Raw genomic sequence first — 18,044 nt, forward strand, 5'->3', positions numbered from 1 at the left:
TACTTATCCCAGTGAGATTCTAAAACAGCAGGAGACACTAAACTGAAGCAGCTTCACAAAGGTAGATACTCTAAAGCAGCTGGAAACCTCAAAACAGGTAGAAACACTAAAGCAGCTGGGAACCTTCAAAGGGCTAGGGACTATAGAAAAACGAGGAACCTTTAAAATTCCTGATCTGTTTCTACATTCTGCATCCGGGCATAACAGGTCCAGTGTTGGATTGGACCCTCTCCTAGGTCTCTGGGAAAAGCGAATGTCAAACTTACTCCTCTCCCATGCAGGCAACGTAGGAATGGGGAAGAGGTGTTTATAAAAAGAGTAATGCACGGGGTAGTCGAAATATTGCATTGGCACTATCTTTGTGTGTCAGAGTCCGTATATGTCATCGACAGAACCGACAAGGCGTGAACATATTCAGGTATTTGAAAGGATATGCTATCAGCACCCATCTTAAAGGTTTGTCATGGCGTGGCTTAGGCATCACGAGATGAATACCCTAATCACCTTAAATGGCTGGATAACCTAAAACCGCTTAACATAAAATGCAGTTCACACCTTGAAACGGCTAGAAGCGTTAAAACAGTTAGACACAGAAAAATAGCTGGAAACACAAAAACAGCTGGACACCCGACCACCTGGGGACCCTAAAGTAGGTGATCACTTAAACAGCTACACTTAAGCACCTAGAGATCTTGTATTATCAGGTTCTGATCCTAAAACAATTGGAGACTTTACAACAACTAGACCGTAAACCACCTGGTAACCCTACGACAGATGGATATCCCCCAAATAAACATAGCTCTTTGTACGAGGCAGAGAGAGAGAGAGAGAGAGAGAGAGAATCTACATATCCTTGTACGAGGCAGAGACATGGCTACTTACAAAGTCTATAAAATTTTACATAGCTACTCACAAAGTCCTGGGAACAAAGCTGCTCGTAAAGCTGCTCATAAATTTTAAGAAACACAGCTCCGTATAAAATGCTGAGATAGGGCTACTCACAAAGTCCTGAGGCTACGCAGACCCATGAAGGCTTCCGGGGAAATGTGGGTGAGGTGCTGCTGGGAGAGGTCACTGTAAGGGAGAGAAAGTAAGTCATTGAGAAGTGGACGGAAGAAGAAGATGAAGAAGAAGAAGGAGAGAGAGAGAGAGAGAGAGAGAGAGAGAGAGAGAGAGAGAGAGAGAGACAGACAGACAGACAGACAGACAGACAGACAGACACAGACATAGACAGATAGACAGACACAGACAGATAGACAGACACAGACATACACAGACAGACAGATAGACAGATAGACAGACAGACAGACACAGACAGAGTGTGATGGTGAGTGAGGGAGAGTGAGAAGGTGGAGATTGAGTTGGCGGAAGTGGGAGTACCTTGAGAGTGAGAGTGTGAGGTGTGTGTTACCAGAAGTGACGGGAAAATGAGTGAGGGAGAGGTGCGAATGCTCTGGGGAGAGTGAGAGAGTAGGAGAGGATGTGGGATTAGTGGTGGTGGGTGAGTGAGGGAGAGTGGGTTTAGAGAAGTGTGTTTTGGAGGAGGATGAGTAAGAGTGTATGGAACAGGATAAATGAGGGAGTGTGTAGTGAATTGGTGAATGGGAAAGAATGAATAAATACAAAGATGTGTGTGAGAGAGTGTGCGGTAAGGGGAAGGTTGAGTGATGGTTTATGTGTTAGAGGGAGGGTGAGAAGAAAAAAGAATGACGATAAATGAAAGCAAGTGACTATAGACGTGTCGCCCTTTCGAGGCATTTTTTTTTTATTTTTTATATGGTAGGTTATGAGTAAGGTGTCCAAGCTATAAGTCAAAGGCAGTGATAGCAAGGCAGGAAGGCTCCCCATATCAAACAAACTTTTCAGCCAAAGAAACTAGAAATAAAAACAATAACAGTCATGCAGCAAACAAAACAGCCATGAAAAGTTCCCAGGAAGGATAAATGGAAACCAAAATTTCTGTTGTAACCTGCAAGGGCACGTAACACTAAGCTAACATTGTACATAAAGATGTTGTGCCATTAATGCATTATGTTCTCGAAAACATTGTACTGTACATCAGCACTATATTACTCAGAAGTGAACACATTTAGCTGGAGATTGTAAGTCACATATTTATCCAAGGGTTTTTCATGTTAGTTTTAACCCTTCGACTGCAGTGGTGTGTTACTGAACCTAGGTCGCTGGTGTGGCAAAAACGAGAAAAATACATATTTTTCATGAGTTTTTTGCCCCCATTTATACTTAATTAAACATGTTTACAATTTAGCCAAATTAAGTTCAATCTATCTGTTAATCTTTGAAAGCAACTGGAAGTCCGTAGTTGGTCCAGGGCCAGAGGGAGAGCGAGTTGAACAAATGTTTTATGCAGTTATAGAACGCGAGTCTCCCAGGGTAATGTCAAGCAACATTGCTTGCTGGAAACTGCCACACAAAGTGCAGGACGAAGTTGAAGTGGTGACTTCCGTGCTTTTTTAACACTAAAACAAGTTATTCGCTGATTTGCAATTATAAGGACACCTGTTGCATTGTTATGTGGTATGGACCTAACATACAAGGGCAAAATCACAAGCGCTACTCTTAGCAGTAAACATGTCATGTGGGTGTAGTAGTATCTGAAGTAATAACACAACGTTTTTCTTCTTATATATATATATATATATATATATATATATATATATATATATATATATATATATATATATATATATATATATATATATATATATATTCCATTTTCCGGTTAATATCTCATATTATTACAAAGTCACTTTTAAGGTAATGACGTAACATAATAAGTTGCCAAGTGAAGGAAAAAATGTAGCGCTTGACCATGAACAATAGACACAGCTTATTATTTTTCTACCGCACTGTACTAGTTTTGCACTTAAAAGGTACTTTTCCATCTCTGTATGTCCTAATCTTTAGTCTCATGGGACTGTAGCCGTCTAGAATAACTTCATAGCCAGCATCACTTTCACTTTTACTAGCATGATTGCATCATTCACCACTGTCTCAACACGCACTATTACAAAAAATATTTATTTTCTTATATACCAAAACACGGAATTTACACATATGAACATGATTTCCTAAGGCGTTCAGAGGTGTGGTGCACTCAGAAGCATTCTCAGTGTGTCACTTTTACTTGTATGCAGCTCTGCATTGTCACTTGCCATTGTCTCCTTATTCACAGTTACACTAATTTTATATTTTTGGACATACCAAAACAGGATATTTGCATATCTCTACTATCTTCTCCGACATTTAGAAGCATCAGATGTGTGGTAAGTGCTGAAGCATTTTCTCATATAATGGGTGACCTTGCACTTGGAACATATAGTCACACTAGCTCCAGTTTTAGCCTTTCTTTCTTCTCATTTCCACATCGTCCTCATTGGATTCACTGTCAGAGCTGTCATTGGGTGATATGTGGCACCACTTGTGTGCAGGTGGTGGGAGGGGGAAGAAGGGTAGTTGGGAGAATTAGGCAATGTCATGACTGCGCGGTGGCCAGTGCGTGATTCCAACACCAGGTAGGCTGGGGAAAACCCGTGTAACCCACTCAGTGAGCATAATCAAGAGTACAGTGAGAATAATTAAGTGCACAAAAGGTGAAATTTCCCATGAACATCTGGAAGAACCGTCACAGCTGCCTTCATAATCCATCTGGATGGACCGTTCCAGACTAAGAGTTAAATATTATTTTACCTCATCAATAGGCAATTAATTACTAATACTGAAAATATTCTTCCATAATTCTTTTAAACAGTTCATCAGTATTTTTCTGAAAAACCTGGCGTCGAAAAGATGCATCCATTCTATTTATCAGTTTTTGTGTCATCACCCAGTTCTGAATGTTTTAGAAGACTAAAGTCTTCATAATCATTATTATTTGTGCATATATAAAGATAGCACAGGACTCGACACTAAATTCTATGATGCTTTGCTTGCAACATGTTTCCAGTTGCATTCTTTTCCATTCATTATGGATCTTTGTTTTCCATCCACCTGGATCATTATGGCTCTTTTGTTACTTCATTATGTAAACTGGTTTTCTATTCACCTGGGCATGATGCCTCTGAAAGCATGTACCATTGGTTTCTTATTTTTTTAGGGACCTGACTGATTGCCTGTTGAAAATCGATTCGCACAGTATCAACAAATTTATTCTTATACATATTCAATATCTTGTCTAAAAACTTGTCTGATCATAGTTGCCAGTTACTTACAGATTACAGATATTCAACAAACTCGGCAGTGAATGAGTAGGAGGGAGAATGAGTAAGGAAGAATGGAGGATGAAAGGTGAAAAAATAAAGGGTAAGATGAATAAGGGCTGAGCTGTGTCTTGGTATATAAAGTCAACGCCTAAATGTATGAGTTTGGGTTTTGGAAATGTTTGTTAGTACATCCAAAAACTCTACATGATCGCTCTGTAATTTAGCACAACAGCTTCACTTCCTGCCTTTTTGGGGGGAGAGTGACTACCTCTCCATGAATTACTTCATTCCAAGTTTCTTTGCTCTACACACTCTTCTTACCACCCCTTCACCTGCTTTGTTCAGTCCTGTGTGATTCAAATCTCTACTGCACCTTCTACCACCTCTTTGCTGGCCTCTCCCTTCCTCTGATTCCCAACATTTCATAGATATGTCATCTTTATCAATCTCATCGCACTCATTTTTTTCAAGCTCCCACAGCATTTCACGACACAATGTACAGGCGTTTTCCTCATACTGTATATACCTTCGCATTTCTCTCTTACAGTGTCTTTTAATATTCTGCCAAACCATTGCACTCCACGCTATAAATAGAGAGAGAGAGAGAGAGAGAGAGAGAGAGAGAGAGAGAGAGAGAGAGAGAGAGACTGGAGCAGACTGTAGCAGACTGTAGCACCAGTTGAACAGGACGGTACGTCCGAGGTGGATGGCAAGCTGGTGACAGGGAGAGCTGGAGCTCCCGTTTCACCAGTCCTCGGAACCTGTTCCTGACCATCGCCCTTTGCTGAACATTTTCAGTGTTTTCATTAGCACGTAGATAAGGCCAGCATACTCTTATAAATCTGCCTCCACTGCCTATACTGCACTACATCCACATTAGACAGCACACCTATTTCTACCCCGCTTAGCAATGACCACTGCAGTGTTAAGAGCAAATTTGGTAGCACCTCGAATCGCCACCACCGACAGGGTAGGGCTGGCGGCAGGGGGCTATCATTGTCGACATCAGGCTACTGTGCCGACAGTGGTTGTTGCAGTCACTGACTGTGACTTGGAGAAGTGCGGATTCGGTCTTATATTTTACTAACTTCCGTGGTCTTAGTACCAATCTGAATTCTATTGACTTCTTCCTCCAGTCTGTATCCTCACTAACCCTATTCCTCACAGAAACCCATATCTCTTCCTCTACTGGCTTATCTCCATTTACTTTTCCTGGTTACCATCTCCTCACAAACTTCTGTAACAAGAGTGGCATCTGTTGTTATATTAAATCTGAATTTGCAGTTGACACTTACTGAACCTCACTTCTACGAACTTCAATTATAAAAAGAAAATTATCTAAATACAACCAAATACTGTATATCTGTATTGTTTATTGCTTCAGCAGTGCTTCTTCTGAACCCACCATATTTGACTCCATATCCAAACAGTTGACGAACCCTAACCTTACTCTTACCACTGAAATTATCATTTTGGGTTATTTTAACGTCCACGTTGTAGAATGGTTTTCAAATACTAATGGCGGGCGCGGAAGCACAGTGGTAGCGCGCCGGACTCGTAGTCGGGAGATTGCGAGTTCGAGCCTCGCCCGGTTCGAAATTATTTTTCCTGCCCAGTTCCGTCACTTTGCACATATGGCAACGTTGCCCTGTGTTTAGTTTGGCACCGCCGCGCAGTATGAGCCATATCGGATGCCAGGTTTAGTATTCATCACAATTATTTACTTTTTTTATGCTTGACTATAAATATAATACCTGACTATCTATATTTTACATGGATTGAAAGAATAATAGAGACATAGAGGTCATATAGTTTTCGCTGCCTTAGCTTAAATAAATATGAAAAGGGGCCATACCACTGTCTTTACTTCGTCACTCGTCTGAGAGAGAGAGAGAGAGAGAGAGAGAGAGAGAGAGAGAGAGAGAGAAGATAATCTCTAAACTTTGCTAAAATTAGTTATATGTTGATTTAATGAAAATGCGGTACGTCTTAGGGGTGGTACATGACTGCTCGTTGAGAACACTTATCAGTAACATATGTTGTAGGCCTATACAACTTTCCCTGTCATTTCTTGTCATTGCTCCCAGACGTACGATTCAATCAGCTGTGTTTACAATCGGCAATGGCGCATCACTGGGTCAGTTGCACAGACTGTCTGAGATTATTCACGAACAACAAAGTAGACCCTTAATATGACAACAATAATTGCTTATTTTCCAATCATTATTTTACATTCAGTCCCTCACTGAAGATCAGCAAATGTGTTCCCAGCCCAATGCTATTACCAAATAGAATATATTGAGTTTATTTTTTTAATTCCTTGTTTCTCTTGATTTACTTATTTTGCACACAATGGTCTATAATGTCTCATGTCTGACCCAATGCCTGTCATCAGCACATGGGAAATAGCATATGGTGCCTGGTGGTGTTTAATATTTAATAAAGATTATACCGTAACAAATAAAGCTTTGCATTTCATCAACTACAAAAACCCTTCAAGCATACTTAACATGAAATAAAGGACATGAGAACATGAAAATAATCTGAAATGTAACCTGACATATGATTTTACTAATATACCTAAGAAAAACAAGAAAATAATCTGAAATCTAACCTGACAAATGATTTTACTAATATACCTAAGAAAAACAAGAAAATAATCTGAAATCTAACCTGACATATATACCTAAGAAAATGTCTAATGAAACATTGATATTCAGGCATCATTGATACCAATGTTTCCCAGCTTGCAGCAGAAATTACCAAGGTTAACCCTTAAGAATGATCATGAAAAGCGTTTTAGGTGATAAAATATTATGGGTCATTAACCTCTCTCTCTCTCTCTCTCTCTCTCTCTCTCTCTCTCTCTCTCTCTCTCTCTCTCTCTCTCTCTCCTGTAAACACAGCTGATTGAATCGTACGTCTGGGAGCAATGACAAGAAATGACAGGTAAAGTAGTATAGGCCTACAACATATGTTACTGATAAGTGTTCTCAACGAACAGTCATGTACCACCCCTAAGACGTACCGCATTTTCATTAAATCAACATATAACTAATTTTAGCAAAGTGTAGAGAGTATCTTCCTTGCATACTCACTTTTTATTGATGACCCTGCATGTTATTATTTTATACTGTTTCAAGCTCTCTCTCTCTCTCTCTCTCTCTCTCTCTCTCAGCAGACGAGTGACGAAGTAAAGACAGTGGTATGGCCCCTTTTTATATTTATTTAAGCTAAGGCAGCGAAAACTATATGACCTATGGCTCACTGCTGCGCGGCGTTGCCAAACTAAACACAGGACAACGTTGCCATATGTGCAAAGTGACGGAACTGGGCAGGAAAAAAAATTTCGCCGCCCGGGCTGCCGTGCCGGGAGTGGTAGCTCGCTCCTGTAACCCTAGCGGGGCTATATAGTCCAATACAGGGCTTAGCTTGGGGGAACTCCATTTCTCCCATTTTGCATTCTGTCAGGACTGATGATACTGGTCTAGAATGCGAGCTATTTCCAGACTCGTTTAATATCATGCAATTGGTAAAACAAACAACTAGAATACCACATAATCCTGACCATAGTGCATGTCTCTTGGACCTATTCATGACAACTAACCTAGATAAGTACAGAGTAGAAATAATGTGAAGACCTGGATCCTCTGACCATAATCTCATCAGAGCCTCATTAGTTAGTTGCCCCAAACCTCCCCGTTCTGAACCAGCCAAGGCTAACAGATGGCACTTTGATAAGGCAGACTGCGATAGATTTAGAAATTATCTTGATATTCCATGGCCGTCTTTCTTCTCCATTGACATCAGTTCTACACAATCCCACATTAATGACTTAATACAACCTGGATTGGAATTGTTCACACCCAGTCAATAGTTTACAAAATGACTGGACACTCCATAGGGAATTGATGGGAATTGTGCCAGAGCAACGACCCAAAAGTTTTTAGTATATACTGTAACCTTTATAATAAGAAAAACAAACAAACAAACCCCTTAGTCAATTTATAATTGTTAGAAACCACGCAAATGCTGTTATAAATCTCGCCAAATCAAACTTTCTTCACGACCAAGCATCTAAACTATTGAATAATCCTAACGACAATAGATTATTGTGGTCAACCCTCACTTCCTTCAACAAAAGCTTTAACAAGTCATCACCCATTTCTCCACTAACATCTTCAAACAGAAGCACTCTAAATGACTCGGGTGGAAAAGTGAACATCCAAACCAGTACACCTGCCAGAAATTCTACCTTAGAGGAAATCAGTCAGAACGTTCCTATACAAGAACTTGACTCTCCCAAAATTCCTCCACTAGAGAAACAGATTAGATATGTAGTGTCCATCCTAAACAATTCACCAACCAACAAAGTTCCAAGTTCAAATGGAATACCTCAAATCATGTTGAAAAAGTATTCCCCAGAACTTGCTCCTGTTCTAGCTAAACTATTCATACTATGCATGCATACTTTTTCATTCCCTAATTCTTGGAATGAAACCAACATCCACCCATTTCCTCTGACCCCTCTGATTACAGACCAATAGTTATCACATATTCTGGTAATGTATTTGATATTGTTATTATTAAGCACATTGTTCAGCATCTTGAATTCAGCGACTAAATTTGTGACAGAGGGTTTGGTTTTTGTTGCAAAAGATGCACTGTTGATATACACAGTCTCGTGACTCATACCATCCATCAGTCAATTGACCAGTGTGGAGAAACCCATGCTGTAGCCCTAGATAATTCTAAATCTGCTGACAAAGTGTGGCACAGTTTCTTGCTCTCCAAATTCCCTTGTTACGGCCTATCATCTTCTGTTCCACTAATTTCCTCATATTTCAGCAACGGAAAGATAAAAATAGATGATACATGCACCAATTTCCATTTGCTTAATGCAGGCGTGCCACAAGGATCTGTTCTGGCTCAAACCCTTTTCCTAATTCTTATTAACGATCTATTGTCTGTCACCCATAATCTCATTCACTCATATGCAGATGACTCAACGCTTCACAGTTCCTTCACACATACAAACTAATTCACAAAGTCTGATATCTCTAACTACCAACTCTGTACAGCAGTCTCCATAAATCAAGACTTATCTAAGGTAACTAAATGAGGACAAAATAACATTGTCTCATTAGATGCTGGGAAAACCAGGTATTACCAAGTTACTAATAGACAGCTATTGCCTGATTCCTATATTACAGTCAACGCGCCAATATTTCTATCTCTAGAAGTATTGAAATTCTTGGAGTTCAATTCCCTCAGCTGCACCTCTCATATCATATCACTTGCCCAAACCGCTTCAACAAATCTTACTTAGAATATTGTATAATATCCACAACTTCAATGACGAGTAGTTATCTACAATAATTTACAAGTCATGTGCACTCACAGCTGGAATATTCATGCTCACTTTTGTGGATTGGTGGAGAAATTGCACTAATACAAATGGACAAAATCTAGAACAAAGCTATAAGAATTATTAATAACCCAGCAATTACAAATGAATTATCTCCCCTACAAGTAAGATGGAATGTTTCCTTCCTTGCATTATTTTACAGATACTTTTATGCCAAATGCTCAGACGAAGTTCCACCCTTTGTGTCTCCTCTCCACGCCTTCCCCAGTGGTACAGGCAACACTCATGACTGGACTGTCACACAGCCATATTGCAGAACTTCTGCCTATCAAAATTCTTTTCCTTCCCAAAATGTTTCTCTTTGGAACTCCCTTCACCAGAATAGTTCCCCCCCAGTTTCAGCCTACAACAGTTGACGTCCAACTGTTACAGACATTTTTTAATGGAGGACAGCTGTACTCTTGTGTATGGATTTATTTAATTCAGTTTGTTTTACTTTGCCTGTTCACCTTTTGCAATACATCATCATCATCATCATCATCATCATCATCGGCCACAGCATGTCCACTGCCAAACAAAGGCAACCTTTTCCATGAAATCTTTGACTGAGCCAATCTCTGCCATGTTTTGTCTGCAAACTTCTCTGTATCATCTCTCCATCTCTTGTCTGGCATTTTTCTGCCACGCCAACAATCTCTTGAAGCCCAGTCAGTCAGCTTTTTGCTCTATTGGTTATCCCTTATTCTTGTTACATGACCTGTCCACCTCCATTTATGTTCTTTTATAACTACTATAATGTCTTTGACTTCATTTTGCTCTCTCACCGAAGATGATCTTTTCCTGTCATTTAAAGATACTCCCAACATTGACATTTCTATTGCTCTTTGGGAACAGCTTAGTTGATTTTCCATCAGTTTTTTCAGTTTCCAGGTCTCACAACCGTACGTCATAGCTGGGATTATACATTAAGGTGTAGTGAAAAGACACTGTTTCAATAACTCATTAGGCATGGGTGCTTAAAAGTTTCAATACCACGTCGGTATCTTCTTATGAAAATTTAGTCTTTGTGTCTTATAGTCTTCACTGGCCTCATGCTTTATGATATATATATATATATATATATATATATATATATATATATATATATATATATATATATATATATATATAATATAATTTTTTTTTTCCAGGTACAACACAAGTGGTACTGAAGCACTATTTTTTAAATATTTTTTTCCCAGCGAGGACTGACTTACAAACTCAGACTGTACTAAACAGTGTTAATTATGATGTCAGACATAACTAAAGCAAACCTGAAAATGCGGAAAAGTTTCACAAGTCCACTATTTGGTCCCCCAAAAGAGTTACCCCCAAATTTATGCTTTCTTACGATGATATTGTTCTAGGTGTGTTGCGTGCAAGATACCAAATGATTCGGAATGGAATAAAAAATCCTCTTATAAATGATATTATCTCGAGCGTGTCAGTACGGTTGGAAACAATTTGGAAAAAAGCCCTTATTCGCACATGCCATCACTACCGCGTTATAGCACGTATCAAGGAATACTACCAGAAATACTTACAAAGTGTGAAGCCATTCAGGGGAACAAAAAGAACACAGACTTGTGAAGATTTACCGGAATGATTCAGGAAAGATGCTAAGGGAGTGTTTAATATCGTTTTCTGGAAATGTGTTGAGTTATCCACATGCCACTGTGAAATGAAGAAGAGAGTTCCTAAAAACGATCAGGAATTCCTAACTGACCAGACAAGTACTACGAAAATGATAACTGATGCATTAGATATTACAGCAATGAAGAACCTAGTTAAGAAGGCGACGAGAAAGGAAAGAGAGCAGCAACGTGCTTCGGAACTGTTAACACAAGTTTTGGTGGATAAACTATGTACTTACGCAGATAGTATCACTGATTCAGATAATGACTCAAATGACTTTTCTCCTGAAACAGAGCAAAGTGCTATACATCCTTCACAAGTTTGTGATCAAATGAGAAAAAAGCTTCCTACAGTTGCAAGGAAATGTGACAGAAGGGGTTTGTCAGATCGAGCAAGTGCTGCAAACTGTTCAGTTTTATTGCAAGATATTGGGGATACTGGGATAATTGATGACACTGAAGCAATAGCAGTAGTAGATCACAACAAAATTAGACGAGAGAGGAGGAAATGCTGTGAGGAACTTTCAACAAATGAAAATTCAGTACCAGAATCAGGTATTGGCCACTAATTTGATGGTAGTTTACATGTTTTGGAAAAAAGTGACAACAAGGTTTGCTTTACAGGAGTAAAAGAGACGCACATTGTTCTGTTGGCTGAACCAGGTTCAACTTACAGTATATTGGTCATGTTACTCCAGTCTCAAGTAAAGCTGTTGCTATAGCAACGAGCAATTATGGGTACCTTCCTTCATCTGGTATTGGTCATGACAAATTTATTACCCCTGGGTGTGATGGAACTGCCGATAACACTGGTGGCAAAGGGGGCACTGTAAGAACACCAGAGAGGCGTTTTAAGAAGCCTCTGTAATGGTTCACCTGTTTATTGCATACTAATGAACTACCTCTTCGTCACTTGCTAACCAAGCTTGATGGGGTAACACATGGACCCAGAGCTTTCTCAGGACCAGTTGGAAGTTTGCTAATGGAATGTAATACTTCAGTCGTAGATTTTGAGCCAATACCTGGTCCTGCATTACCACAATGGACTTGTCTCAGTTGAGTACGGACCAGAAATATATGTGTGAAATGTATGGGACGGTCAATACTGGACACTGTGGAGAATATCTGGCAAACTTCCGTCCTGGTCCTCTGCTTTATTCTCGCTGATTAACAACTGGTTGTAGACTGATGAGACTGTATATCGGAACCGAAGATCCTTCAATCACTTTAGTTACATTAGTTGAGTAAGTTGTGAAAGTTTATGTTCCAATCCGGTTTGCAATCAAATCAAGGCCATCATGTTCTGATGGTCCTCGCCATCTCTGAAAGCTATGTTCAGCTACTAGATATCTGCCTGATCATCTTCGTGACATTGTCAGTAAAGTAGTAGGGAGTAGACTGTAGCACCAGACGAGCAGGGCAGTACTTCCAAGGCGGATGGAAAGCTGACGACAGGGAGAGCTGGAGCTCCCGTTTCATCAGCCCTCAGGACTAGCTCCTGACCATCCTCCTTTGCTGAACATTTCAGTGTTTCAATTGCACAGATAGAAAGCCACATGCTCTCCAGTACAAGTTCCTCTTACTGTCAACACCAAACTACATGCACATTACACACTACACTTCCTGTTCAAAATGAGCAAAATGGCATCTCAGCAACAAGCCTCAGAGTCCCCAGAGGGGAGGTGGACAATAAATGTCCCACCATCTGCCCCTCTCCTGGTGAAGACCCAGTGAGAAGACTGGAACTACTGTCCGACTCACTTCTTCATTTCTGCAACATACAGAGCATTTCCTCTAACTTTCTCCCCGTTGAGCACCACCTCTCCTTCACTAAACCTCACCTTCTCCTAACTGAGACTCAGCTGTCTGAGGCAACTGGTAGCAAATTCTTCTCTGTATCCTCCTACTTTCTCTATACTCATTTCAAAGCCAAAGGTGGCTGTTGTGCATATGTTCACAACACTATACCTTGCTCTATGTTCCTGAACTTGAATCTTCCGATTTCTCTACTCTCAGGCCTCGGCTTTCCTGTCATTCTCTAACTAAATAAATTTGTGGTGTTTACTTATGACCTGTTTCTACTGACTATGAAAAATTCTTAGACTATCGTACTTCTACAATGGAACACATTCTATACATTTCTTCTTTCTCTGAAATCTCCATTCTAGGAGATTTCAATGTTCACCACCACCTCTGGCTCTCCTCTCCTTTCACTGGTCCACCTGATGAACAAGCCTATATCTTTTCTATCCTTAATAACCTAGAGTAACTTATAAAGCACCCTACCCATATCCCTGACTGCCTTGGAGAGAGTTCCAACATACTTGGCCTCTTCCACACAACTACTCCTTCTGCTTGTGCTGTTAATCTTTCCTCTCCATTGGGTTCCTCTGATAACAACTTTATCACCTTAATCTGCCCTATCGCTCCAGTATCGCCCGTGGATCTTCCAAAGAAATAACGGTTGTGGCACTTTGGAGCCGCCAATTGGGAGGTCCTCAGGCAGTACTTCCCTGATTTTTCCTGGAACGATTATTGCTTCCATGGCTGAGAGCCATCTGAGTGTGCCTTGTGCACTGCAGAGGTTATTCTCTCGGGCAGGGAACCAAACACTCCTCTCTCATATCCTTTAACTAATGCAGAAAAATCTTGGCTTAATCATGATTGTTCTAATGCTGTCTACAACAAGAAGAAGGTCTGTAAAAGGCACCAGAGCCAACCCATGTCTTATATGTTTCTGCCCGGAATCATGCTAAATCTATTCTTCGCTCTGCTAAAAATAATTTCATCCATACTAAATGTTCTCAACTCTCCAACTCGAATTCTTCCCGCTCCTTCTGGCACCTTGCCAAAAATCTTTCTAACAACTTTATCTCATCATCCTTCCCTCCTCTTTTCCATCCTGATGGAGTCTATAGCTATTTCTTCTGCTAACAACGCAGAACTCTTCACTCAGACTTTCTCCTCCAGTTCCACCTTAGATGATTCCGGTGCTGTTCCTCCATCACTTCCCCCCTCTGACTTCCTCATGGCTGACATTATAATTTCTTCAGCTGATGTATTTTATGCCATCACTGGCCTAAATATTAACAAGGCATATCGGTCTGACGGGGTCCCTCCTGTTGTCCTCAAGAGCTGTGCTTCTGTGCTTACACCCTGCCTAGGTAAACTCTTTGACCTTTGTCTGTCAACTTGTACCTTTCTTTTTTGCTTGAAGTTTGCTCTCATTCAGCCTGTCCCAAAGAAGGGTGACCATTCCCAACGCTCTAACTATCGCCCAATTGTTTTAACATCTTGTATTTCAAAAGTTTTTGAGTTTAATATTGACGAAAATTTTTTAAAGCATTTTCCTGTCACAATCTTCTTTCTGAACGTCAGCATGGGTTCTGCCAGGGACGCTTCACTGGCGATCTTCTTATTTACCTTTCAGACTCCTGGTCATCCTCCATTCGGGATTTTGGCGAAAGCTTTGCCATTGCACTTGACATCTCAAAGGCTTTCGATTGAGTCTGGCATAAATCTTTAATTTCCAAACTGCCCTCTTACAGTTTCTATTCTTCTTCTTGTGCCTTTATCTCTAGCTTCCTTTCTGGTTGTTCTATAGCTGCTGCTGTAGACTGTCACCGTTCTTCTAGAGCTATCATTAGTGGTGTTCCTCAGGGCTCTGTCCTATCACCAACTGTCTTTCTTTTGTTCAATAAACTTCTAAGCTGTACATCTAACCCTATCCTCACATCCATTGATCACTCTACCCATCACCTTTCCATTCACTTCCCACAGCGTTCATCTGAGCAGTTACTTCAACAAACAAGGGATGAGGCTATGGTACACTTACTGTCCGACTTGGCTCATACCTCTGATTGGGGTAAAAGCAATCTTTTTGTCTTCAATGCATCAAAAACTCAGTTCAGACATCTATCAATCTGATAAAATCACAGGGGTACCCTCTAGATTTTTACAATATCCAGCTTAATCCTGCATCATTTTTAGACATACTTGGGGTTTCATTCTCTCGGGATTTATCTTTGAAATAACATATAACGTCTCTCGTAATATCTGCTTCCAAAAGATGAGGTGTGCTGAGCCGACTCCATATCTTCCTTACCCCTGCACAGTTGTTGACTTTATACACGGGTTTTATTCGCCCCTGTGTAGTGTACAAGTCTCATGTGTGGGGAGGCTCCCCACATACAGCTCTTCTCAACAAGGTGGATTCAAAGGCTTTTCGTCTCATCAACTCTCCTCCTCTTACTAGTGCCTTTCAACCTTTGTATCTTCGCCGTACTGTTGTATCTTTATCTCTTTTCTATCGCTACTGTAATGGTCACTTCTCGTCCCGAACTGTTTTATTGCAATCCTCCTCTACTACGGAGGGTGCGTATCACCCGTCTATCAACAAACTTTCATCCCTTTTCTGTCCAACTCCTTAATGCAAAATTTAACCGTTACCCCAAGTCCTTCATGTATAAAACAGATCATCTTTCGAAATGTCTCCTTCTGTCTGTATTTCCTACTGCATATGATCTCCACTCTTTTAAACGCAGTGTATCCAGGCATTTGGAAATGAACAGTCCTTGTGTTTTGCTCTCTAATCTTGATTGATTGATTGATTTTTTTATTGGAGGGAACAATTTACAGGCTCCTGGCATTTGATTCCTTCTATCTTGCATAAAAAAATCAGTTGCAATGCATTCTTCGCTCACAGTGTGAAGATTCTGCTGGCAATGGTAGAGGATAAATGCCCACAAAGTCGAGAACTGGCTGTCTGAAGAATACTTTTGGGAAATATTTCCCCCAGAGCAGTTGCGCTCCTTACTTTTTATAATAGTCATCCCTGGTTAGAAGCAGAGGAAAATCTGGAGACCGTTAATAACTGTTCAAGCAGTTTTTATAACCCAGAAATTACATTCTCTTTAATAATTCTTATTATTAATAAATAAAATGCTACTGCTTTTAACCCTCGTGGACAACTATGTTGTAATTACTTGGAAAGTTCCACTGACCTAAACTGTGTCTGCGTGGTAGATGACGTGTTGTGAGGATGAAAAGCCCTCATATATGAAAGCAGATGTAGGTTTAAAATATTTACATAGATAAGGGAATATTTGGTTTGGCTTTAGTTTAATTAAAACTAGGTTAATTAGTAAGATATGCCCTATATATATCATGATGAAATCTAACTGTATTTAGTATTGTAATTAAATAATAGTTGGGACCTATACAATTCTATGAGGAACTAGAGGCTTGCCATGTTGAGTCACTCTGCTTCTAGATCTCGTCGAGTTAGCACGTTGTAAATACGCACCTCAAGGATGCTTGGCAACCCAGGCAACCGACCTAAAGATCATGCTCGTCGTCATCTGCTGTCCGACTCTTTCTGGCTAAGTAACCTTTATGAATTGGCCAATTCAATGAGGAATTAGGTAGGAGATAGGAGATAGGAGAATAATAACTAGGTGAGTTGGAGTATCAGTTACACTTAATCCTCCTAAGAGACTTAAGTGAATTTACTTAAGGTTGTTTTAGATTAACACACGTCAGACAAAGGAGTGTATAAGAAATTTCTGACACATTTTTGGTGCCCCAAGTGAGGATAGAAGATGTGTTCAGAAGCACTGAATGTTTTTAATGTTGTGTTTGTTGGGCATGGCATACTATCACGTTCTGTACAAGTGGATGACGTGGAAATACGTATGTACAGTCCTCCGGGTGGAAGGGCAAGTTCCTTTTCCGACGATGAAAGGCTAAATGCCATATTAGATTGGGAGCATGATCGCGCTATCCTTTTCCTGAGAGGAAATGATATTCATGAAGATGTGGAAGTTAATGAAATTGCAGAAAACATTCTAGCCGTGGTAGGAGCCACTGAAGGTTCATGTAAATCCTTGATAACAATAACTCTTCTTGAGCTTAGAAACCTAACACATGGTTCTCCAGTTTGCTATTGTACGTATAAATTAATTAACAGAGCTGTAAACAAGAAGTAGCAATGAATTAGGAAGGGAAAGGATTTTATCCACTTTAATGTAAAGCTCTTTCATGCAACATTAAAAGCCGATGGTATACATTGGAATCATCGTGGCAGAGAAGCAGTTCTGCAGAAATTTATAAATTATAAAGAACTGAAGAAAGGACAGTTCTATGATATACAAGCTATGGGTGGGTTTATGGTATATTAAGAGATAAATATTTCTGAGCTCAAGGAAACATGGATTATTTAGAAACTGAGTGTGGGGATAAGATATAACCCTAGGAGTTTAACAACCTAGAGGGATAAGTTTGATATTGCGCACCTAGTCTCTACACTCTTCAAATTTTAAATTAATTACATAATTACTGAGCTGGGGTAAATTTGTGGTTGCAATTAATGGTTGAATTATTAAATAAAAAATCAGTCAACATGTCTATTTCCTTGTTACAGAGATCTTCTAGTAGTAAGACAGGATGGATAACGAGAGCCATAAATGATTGCAAACAATCGTTAGATGAAACACCTCTGTCCAGGGAGAAATTAAATAGTCTCCAGAATATACTTAAAGGCCGATGGACTAAGTATGAAGAAGGTTATGTTAAAAGCTGATGATAAAGATCTCTTAGAGTCACAAACTGCAAAATTTGAAGGTAAATTAGAAGAATATTTAACCATAATGAAATTACTAGTCAAAATTGGCTGAGACTGCCGCGGACATACCAGTTGTGGAACATAGGAGTAAAGTTGTACTACCACAAATTACGCTTCCGGAGTTTGATTGGGAGCATAATTGGAAATCCTTTAGGGAC

This window comes from Coenobita brevimanus, chromosome 68 (genome assembly GCF_032717465.1).
Source record: "Coenobita brevimanus isolate Jiangsu-jjx chromosome 68, ASM3271746v2, whole genome shotgun sequence".
Taxonomy (NCBI): Eukaryota; Metazoa; Arthropoda; class Malacostraca; order Decapoda; family Coenobitidae; genus Coenobita; species Coenobita brevimanus.